Source organism: Mus caroli, chromosome 1, assembly GCF_900094665.2.
Source record: "Mus caroli chromosome 1, CAROLI_EIJ_v1.1, whole genome shotgun sequence".
Taxonomy (NCBI): domain Eukaryota; kingdom Metazoa; phylum Chordata; class Mammalia; order Rodentia; family Muridae; genus Mus; species Mus caroli.
The window spans coordinates 68215272-68225125 of record NC_034570.1 but is presented as its reverse complement, the minus strand read 5'-3'; the positions used below and the strand labels follow the sequence as shown (position 1 = coordinate 68225125).

The 9854-nt window shown below is 42.0% G+C and overlaps 1 protein-coding gene across 2 annotated transcripts in view; it reads right to left on the bottom strand.

Annotated features, from left to right (window-relative positions):
• Ttll4 (tubulin tyrosine ligase like 4) overlaps positions 1-9854 on the bottom strand; it is a 40837-nt gene that overhangs the window by 23941 nt on the left and 7042 nt on the right. Inside the window, exon 2 of one of the 2 annotated variants that reach the window (XM_021159530.2) lies at positions 5315-5481. The exons of the other annotated variant lie outside the window; for it this stretch is intronic. The gene's annotated coding sequence lies outside the window, so the exon portion shown is untranslated. The remainder of the gene's footprint in view (positions 1-5314; positions 5482-9854) is intronic. 2 annotated transcript variants of the gene reach the window in all.

Here is a 9854-nt window from a genome sequence, read left to right as displayed (position 1 = left end):
TTTGGTTTTTTGAGACAGGGTTTCTCTGTGTAGCCCCTGGCTGTCCTGGAACTCACTCTGTAGACCAGGCTGGCCTCAAACTCAGAAATTCGCCTGCCTCTGCCTCCCGAGTGCTGGGATTAAAGGCGTGCGCCACCACGCCCGGCAAGTATATAGTTTTAAAAAAAAGAAAAAGAAAAGAAAAAAAAGGCTGTCTATCTCCACCCCAGACTTGACCTTTTGTACCTAACCTAATAAGGCAGGTCTGAAAGTGGCAAAGACCAGTCTGTACTCCTTTCTCAAATGATTCGGTCAGAAAGCTCAAAGGCTGTTCAAGAACACATCTGCTCTATTATTCTGTGTTTCAGCTCTCAACTATTTTTACCTTTACTTTGAGCCTTAAAAAAAAGAAAGAAAAAGTTCAGACAGAAACAGAGCAGACACAGCAAGTTCATCTCTTCAAGAATCTTGTTAACCCTGCAGACTACTAGACTACTAAGTTCCAAACCATATTCTGGTGGGACAACAGGAAGGCAGATGGAACTAAACACTAACACTATCTTACGCCCAGGGACTTTACTCTCAGCAGCCATAATGAAACAGAGAAATAAGGAAGCAAAAGAGAAAGGCAGCAAGAGTGGAGCAGCTTTCACCCCAGGGCCCAGACTCTAGTTGGCTGCTCTCTGGAGCGGGGAACCTGCCTTGTTTCACAGCAATTTCTTCAGTATGGTCAATCTCTAAATAAACTCACAAAACATTATCTAGTTTTCAAAGTTGGAGGGAAAGGTGTATACCTACATGACCACGCCCACAGGGAAATAACTCACACCTGTCTATTTACAAGGCAACAGACAGAATTCAGATCAGAGTACTGTCCAAGAACCAAGATTCTAGTCTACAACTTCTAGGAAAATACCAACAAAGAACCTGAAGAAGCCATATGACATTACCTTCCTTCCCCGCAAATGCTGACCCACAGGGAGTTCTTTCAAGAATACAGACAGGTACAACACAACAAAATGAGGCTGAGTGAAAAAACACTGTGAATGCTAAAAACAGTATTGAGATCAATGTCCTCAAAAAGAAAAGACAAAAGTGCACCTCTACCAAGTCCAAACATGGGAACTGTATGAGGGACAATCACCCTGGATACGTACAACAGAGAAGACTAACACTGAAGGAGTCACTTTGACTTTGTAAGACTTCCCATATGCATGAATGAATGCTGGATACACTCAAAAGGCTAACAATTTAACTCAGTCCTCTTTCAGGAACCCACATCTTACCCTACCAATGCAACACAATAGATACACCAAAGCAATAGGACACAGGAGCTAAGGAAATGAAACCTAAGGCCAATACGCCCTAAAGAGCAACCTCACTAATGACTTCACATTCATCTCTATGCTTTCTAAGTTCTAGTCTAAGCCTTCATGAATGAAACATCAAAACCATTCCATACATTCCTTATTAATACCACAGATAGTCCCACCTTCCTCCACAGCTGTCAGAGAGAACCACTGCGCAATTTCCTCTCTGCATCCTACCAGGTAATCATGTGTGCCAGGAGCACAGAACACATTCGCCTGACACTCAGACACCAGCTGGTTTGTTCTTTGGTTTGTTTTTTGACGGAGTCTCACTATACAGCTTTGGCAATTCTGAAACTCATTATGTAGACCAGGACAACCTCTAGCCCTCATACATCTGTCTGCCTTGGCCTCCCAAGATCTAGGATTAAAGGCATGTGCCACTACACCCAGATGACTTGTCTTTTAATACAACTAAGGAAGAAAGAGCCTAAGGATAAAATCCCATCCCCTTAAAGTCTAAGGGTAGTTTTATTCCAGATGGTGTGTGTTAGCTCCCATGTGGGTGACTAAGGGAGGTGAGTTCTCTTCTAACTGATGGGATACCAGCACTCGTGTCTCTGAGATTATCATTTCCACTCCTCCTTCTCTTCTCTCGTAAGGGTATGTAAGGTAACAACATGGGGAAGGTTATATATCTTTAAAGATTTATTTTTATTTATATGAGTACACTGCAGCTGTCTTCAGACACACACCAGAAGAGTGCATCCTTACAGATGGTTGTGAGCCACCACGTGGTTGCTGGGAATTGATCTCAAGACCTCTGGAAGAACAGTCAGTGCTCTTAACTGCTGAGCCATCTCTCTAGCCCCGGTTATATATCTTTAAGTGTATGCAAGGACCAGGGTGGGGAGATGGTTTCTTTAACCATGAAAGAGCTCCACAACTCCTAAGTGCTGTCCAGGGTTGGTTAACATGCGGTGTCATGAAGAGTCAGGCAAAGACATATTTGCCGTGTTATCTACTTTGTAGACTACAGGAACACAAAGTAAATAGTACAAGTCCAAAACAGTACCGCAGAGCTGCCTCGATACGGCTTCAGTTCACAAGCAGTTTCTGACTCAGACAAGCAAATGATAGTTGCTAAAAGCAACTTCTCTTTGTGGAAATTCCTAAGGAAACCAAAACTCATTGTCCTCGGAAGCAGAAATGTAGTGGTGATATTCAAGCAGCCTGCATCCTCCATCCCCACCACTGCTACAGCTCACATTTTCCTATGGGATGCCCAGTGCCGAGAGGAATGCAATGCCAAACTTAAAAAAAGTTTGAGGCAGTCTAAATCAAATTATTTCCAAATCAGTTTGAATAGTTTCAAAAGCTAACACACTAAAAAGGCTGAATTCTAGCTGGGTGTGGTCGTGCACACCTTTAATCCCAGTACTCCAGAAAGCAGAGGCAGGTAGAACTCTGTGAGTTGAGGACAGCCTAGTCTATCTACACAGTTAAATTCCAGGACAACCAGGCCCTACACAGAGATACTGTCTCAAAACAAAACAAAATAACAGAGCCGGGCGTGGTGGCACAAGCCTTTAATCCCAGCATTTGGAAGGCAGAGGCAGGCGGATTTCTGAGTTCCAGGCCAACCTGGTCTACAGAGTGAGTTCCAGGACAGCCAGGACTATACAGAAAAACCCTGTCTCGAAAACAAACAAAACAAAATAACAAAGACTGATGAGTTCTGTCATCAGGTCAAAATCAATATAGGCAAATAATGCCTGGTACCCAGACCATAAAGACAGCAGATCCTCACAAGACAGCTTTCTACTGGGTCAGCCTATCCTCTGAAGTATTCTCTTGACTTCAGATACTCAGTGTTACTTCTCACATTTTTTTCCTAGCACCCCCTTAAATTTTTAAGGATACTGTAAAGACATCTTCTATGTATCTATCTGTATGCTTATAGAACCCATGGAACAGAATGACTTTCTCTCAAGCAAAACTTAGGATGAGCTACCAAGGGAAAAAGAACAGGGAGGAAGGCCACACACAGACCATTGGTAGAAGTCTTATTTCACAATATCCAATTTAGGTAGATGTGGTAGTGACACAACTTTAATGCCTGAATTCAGGAGGCAGGCTGCTCTGAGTTCAAGGCTAGCCTGGTCTACATACTGAGTTCCAAACCAGTTAGAGCTATATAGTCTCAAAACAAAGACAAATACCCAATTTAGCCTGGCACGGTGCACTTGTCTTTAAACTCAGCTCTTGGGAGGCAGAGCTCTATAAATTCCAGGACAGCCCAGTCTACATAGTGAACTCCAGGCCACCTAGGACATTGTGAGATCCTGTCTCAAAAGAAACAAACAACAACAAACAAAAAACTTGGCAAATGCAAGATGTACATACATACATGTAGGCAAACTCATACACATAAAAGTGTTTAAGATTAGTCAACTTGGGGACTGGCAAGATGGCTCAACAGGTCAGAGCTCTGACTGCTCTTCTGAAGGCCCCAAGTTCAAATCCCAGCAACCACATGGTGGCTTACAATCACCCATAATGAGATCTGACACCCTCTTCTGGTGCATCTGAAGACAGCTACAGTGTACTTATGTATCATAATAAATAAATCTTTGGGCCGGAGCAGTCAGGGACTGAGCGAGCGGAGTTGACTGGAGCAAACAAGGCCAACTAGAGCAAGCAGAGGTCCTAAAAATTCAATTCCCAACAACCACATGAAGGCTCACAACCATCTGTACAGCTACAGTATACTCCTATACATTAAATAAATAAATCTTAAAAAAAAAAGATTAGTCAACTTAAGTCGTTTCATAGAAGCAAGTTAAGCTAGAGAGATAGTTCAGTGATTGAAAGCACTAGCTACTCTTTCATAAGATTAGTCAACTTAAGTCGTTTCATAGAAGCAAGTTAAGCTAGAGAGATAGTTCAGTGATTGAAAGCACTAGCTACTCTTTCAGACAAATCTAGGTTCAACTCCCAGCACCCAAATGATCGCTCACAGCCATCTTAATCCACTCCCAGGGGATCTGTCGCCTTCTTCTGCCTCCATCTTAATCCACTCCCAGGGGATCTGTCGCCTTCTTCTGGCTCCATGGGCACCAGCCGCACATGGATGTATGTGCAGGCAAAAGAGTCATATATATGTAACTTTAAAAACAGAATTTTCCATAAACTCTATTATTTTCATTTAATTTGCATACTTTTAAAAAAGATTTATTTATTATTATACATAAGTACACTGACTTCAGACACACTAGAAGAGGGCGTCAGATCTCATTACAGATGGTTGTGAGTCACCATGTGGTTGCTGGGATTTGAACTCAGGACCTCTGGAAGAGCAGTCAGTGCTCCTAACCGCTGAGCCATCTCTCCAGCCCAATTTGCATACTTTTAACCCCCCCCCCATACATACATACACACACACACACACACACACACACACAAAGACAGGCAAAGGTATACTTATTGTCTCTGTCTATAACCAAATGATTCAACACTGCCTGATCCTCCAAATCAGCACCTTGCAAAAGGGAGCCAATAAAGTGATCTTACCTGGAAAATAGCAGTTTGAATAATCTAACATTTTAAAGAGTCAATAAAATTACATGATTCTTGTTCCTATATATTATTCTTGAGGAACTCGGTGATCTAAGAGGAAGAGGGTGTACAACACTGAGCTGAGCTACAATCTTGCAAGTTCAGGTTTAAAAGAAAACAAGTCTGTTTTTGTCCATAGAGATCCAAACAGGAAACTGTCCAGCTGAAAGGAAAGTTTATTGAGAGCACAGTAGTAGTAGTCCAGGGAAGGATCTTGGACACTCTCAAGGCATCTAAATCTACTTGTGTAAATCCATAGTATACCCTCCATTGTCAGTGGCAAGTCATCCTGTGCAGAGGGATGGGATGAAGGACTGAGCAGGGGAAGAAGATAAGGGGGACATTGTGTGATAATTCACTTCGAGACGCCTGCTTTGTTTGATATTGCAAACAAAACCATGCATTACTTGTGTGAAGTCTCCCGAGTCTCCTGGGCGCTCTTCCTCTTCCCAACCACGCTGCATCAGCAGCCACCACCTCACAGGAGTGCCTGCCAAGCACCAGTCAGCAGTTCATCACATCCAGGGCTCAGCAATTAATCACTTTCAGTAATAGGCCTCACAGTTGCAGTATTCTGGGAAAGAAAGGAAAGAGGAAATACCATAACCCTACTGAGCAGAAGACACATGGAAGCACGGTGTACCAATGAGAATGACAGCACACCCATAACCCTAGCATTAGAGAGGCAAAGGGTTCTGAATTTTAGACTAGCATAGTACCTGACCCACAATGAACACTGGCAGCATGGTAGTTACTATCTTTATGTTGATACCTGTCCCTTGTTTATTTGGTTTGGTTTTTGTTGACTAAATAGACACAAGCTAGAATCACCTGGGAAGAGGGAACCTCAACTGAGAAAATGCCTCCACGAGATCGGCCATAGGCAAGTCTGCGGGGCATGTTCTTAAGTATGATGTGGGAGGATATGGCCCACTGTGGGCAGGAGGCCTGGATGTGTAAGAAAGGAAGCTGAGAAGCCATGGAGCACATGTCAGGAAAGTAAGCAGCACTTCACCACAGTCTCTGTTTCAGTTCCTGTCACTGGTTCCTGTTTTGAGTTCTTGTCTTGACTTCCCTGCAAGATGGACTATAGATTAAGATGAAATAAACCCTATCGACCCTAAATTGGTTTTGTTCATGATATTTTATCACAGCAATCTAAAGCTAACTAGGACAGTACCCAGAGACCCCCATCTTTCCCCCTCAGCCTTTTTATAAGCTTCCATGAAAGGAGAAAAATACAAGGAACAGGTAATAATTATTCCACTAGAAATTTCAAAAATTGGGCTGGAGAGATGGCTCAGCGGTTAAGAGCACCGACTGCTCTTCTGAAGGTCCTGAGTTCAAATCCCAGCAACCACATGGTGGCTCACAACCATCCGTAATGAGATCTGATGCCCTATTCTGGAATATCTGAAGACAGCTACAGTGTACTTACATTAAATAAATAAATAAATAAATAAATAAATAAATAAATAAATAAATAAATAAAAAAGAGTACTTGACTGCTCTTCTAGGGGTCCTGAGTTCAATTTCCAACAACCACATGGTGGCTCACAGCCATCTGTAATGGGATCCGATGCCCTCTTCTGGTTTGTCTGAAGACAGCTATAGTTCATATACATAAAATAAATAAATAAATAAATCTTTAAAAAAATTTCAAAATCAACCAGGACAAATAATGTCCCTCTATAAAGACATCACTGGAACTGGGTAGGATAGTGGTTCAGGCTATAATCCCAAGCACTTGGAAGGCTGAGGCAGGAGGACAGCCTCAAGTTCTAGACCAGTCTGGGATATGTAGTCAGGTAAGTCTAAACTAAAAAGTAAGACTGTCTCAAAACAACCAAAAAGACATAATTGCTTTTTGGGAGCTTTTGTAACATTTATTATACAGCTAATCCTTATATTCTTCAGTTACAAACAATTTTCCATTAAAACATACCAGACAGGTTAAATAGTTCAGTAAGTAAAAGTGCTTGCCACCAAGCCTGATGACCTGCGTTCCATCCCCAGTACCCACATGAAGGAAGCAGAAAACGGATTCTCCCTTATTTTCCTCTGACCTCCTCATACACACCTTGATATGTGTATATAGATGCATACATACATGTGCACACAACAAATAAACAAGTTGATAAAATGTAAATGTAAAAATTAAAAATAATCATGCTAGGAGTTATATGGTAAACTAAACCCCTTTCTGTTCTCTTGCTTCTGGGTCTTACTGGTTTTTATAATTAGATACTTACGATTACTGAAACATTGTATACGAGTTTTTTTTTTTTTTTTTTTTTTTTTTTTTTTTTTTTTTTTTTTTTTTNTTTTTTGAGACAGGGTTTCTCTGTGTAGCTCTGGCTGTCCTGGCACTCACTCTGTAGACCAGGCTGGCCTCGAACTCAGAAATCCGCCTGCCTCTGCCTCTGGGATTAAAGGCGTGAGCCACCACGCCCGGCTTGTATACGAGTTTTAAAAGCAACCTTTACTCAACTACTGCCTAGACTTTGGCTTCTAAACACCATCTGTTAAAAAAAGGAGTCAGAGCTATATAAAAGTGGCTGATTCTAGACCTGTGTCAGGAAAAGCAAGACACAGGCTAGAACACTTGGTGCCACCAGAAAAGGGAAGAGAAAGGTAAACCAAAAAGTGGTGCTATTCTACAACTGACAGGAACATCAAAAGATCCCAGAACACCCATCAAACTAATAGTGAGACAATGGGTGCTTTCCTGGGAACACTGGGAAGGAAGCAAGGATGGCTACTTGTCAGTGTTAGTCAACTCTGTACTGGAAGGCAAAAGGAAATCAAATACAAACCGAAAGGAACAAATAATTTCTGGGGCAGTAGAATCAGGGTAGCTAATGATTCAGAGGATGAAAGCTCTTGCTGCCAAGCTTGAAGACCACCCAAGTTCAAAGCCAGGACCCACATGGAAGGAAGGAATCCAACTCCTACAAGGTGCCCTGACTTCCACACGGGCATCACAGAACATGCTTACTTGCACATGCACAAAATAATTGTAAATAATAATAGAAAGTCTATAAGAGGTCTATGAAATATCAAGAAATCTACAAGAGAAAATCTACTAGAATGAAGAAGCAAGTTTAGTAAGGCTAAAGGGTACAAGACTGATACATAAAAACAACATAACACTTTTAAAATTCATTATGTATGTGTATGTATGTGCATTTGTGTGGATGAAGACACATGCATTCAACGACATGTATATGGACGTCAGCTTCTACTTTTTTCAATACAAGAGCTCTTGGATTTTGTTGCCTATGCTAGATATCTGCAAACTCCTAGGGATTCTCCTGTCTCTACTTCCTACCTCCCTGTAGGAACTGGGATTACTGAAACCTGAGCTACTGCCTCTGGCTTTCCTATGACTTCTGCAACTCAAACTCACACTTCAAGTTCACACTGGAATGGCAAGTACTTCTTTTTACCCACTGAGCCATTTCCCTCAGGCCCAGAAAAAACAAACAAAACCTTAAGCCTCACCCCATGCAGCTACTCCTTGACTTCCATTGCTACACCTGTGGTTGTTTGTATATGCCCTGCCCAAGGAGTGCCACTATCAGAAAATGTGGCCCTGTTGGAGTAGGTGTGACACTGTGGGTGTGGGCTTTAAGACCCTAGTTCAAGCTGCCTGGAAGTCAGTATTCTGCTAGCAGCCTTCAGATGAGGAGGTAGAACTCTCAGCTCCTCCTGCACCATGCCTGCCTGGATGCTATCATGTTCCTGCCATGATAAAAATGGACTGAACCTCTGAACCTGTAAGCCAGCCCCAATTAAATGCTGTCCTTTATAAGCCTTGCCTTGAATATGGTGTCTGTTCATAGCAGTAAAACCCTGACAAAGACAATCTGCCTGGTTTCTTGTACTCAAAAGCATTGCTATTTCTTCTTCTCCATCTCTTTCCTCCTGGCAGTTGCCAAGACTTTCAGCTTGCCTGTCCTGTTTTTTTCTCAAAGGCTAATGTGGGGATCAGCTGGTAAGAGTGCCTGCCTAGCATGCAAACCCAAGGTTCAATTTGCAGTACCACATAAACAGAACAGTGGCTCTTACCTGTGGTCTGAGATGGAGGGAGGAAGATCTGGAGTTCAGATTAATCTCCGGGATGGGGAGTTGGCTCAACAGTTAAAAGTACTTCTTGGAAACTCTGCGTTCCATTTCCAGAACCCACAAGTAACTCATAACTATAACTCCAGTCCCAGGATAGTCCACTCCCTCTCCTGACCAATTCTGGGTACTAGGTATGCACATGGTATGCAAGCACACATGCAGGCAAAACAATCATACACATAAAACAATTTACAAATCTAAAAAAAATTTTTAAATATTATTCTCTATTCAAGGTCAATGTGGGTACATCAGACTCTGTCTGTAAAAATCAAACCAAACCAAAACTAGCCACAGTTACATGGTAGAGTGAGCACCTAGCTAATGCACAGTCTCTGGCTGTAATCTCTGGTATCACACATGCAAATAAACAATTTCATCTACAGCATCATCACCTAGATGATAGCATTAAATCACCTAGGTTCCTTTTGGGTTTTATGGTTTCTTTTGGGTTGGCAAAGGTCTTGCTGTGTTGCTCAGGCTAGATTCAATCTCCTGGGTTCAAGCTAGTCTTCTGCCTTACTCTAAGTAAAGATTATCACTGTGCCCAGACTTAGGAATAACTTTTAACAATAAAGTAAAAGTACACAATAAAAAATACAGAAACTGCTAAAAATAGATGTAAACCTACAAAGAGATATAACACATTCATAAATCAGAAGTCTCACTATGAAGTGAAGTTGACAATTCTTATCAAAATTCCAAAAAGTTTTTCTGAAGAAACTGACAAGAGGATATGAAAAGCCGGGCGTGGTGGCGCACGCCTTTAATCCCAGCACTTGGGAGGCAGAGGCAGGCGGATTTCTGAGTTCGAGGCCAGCC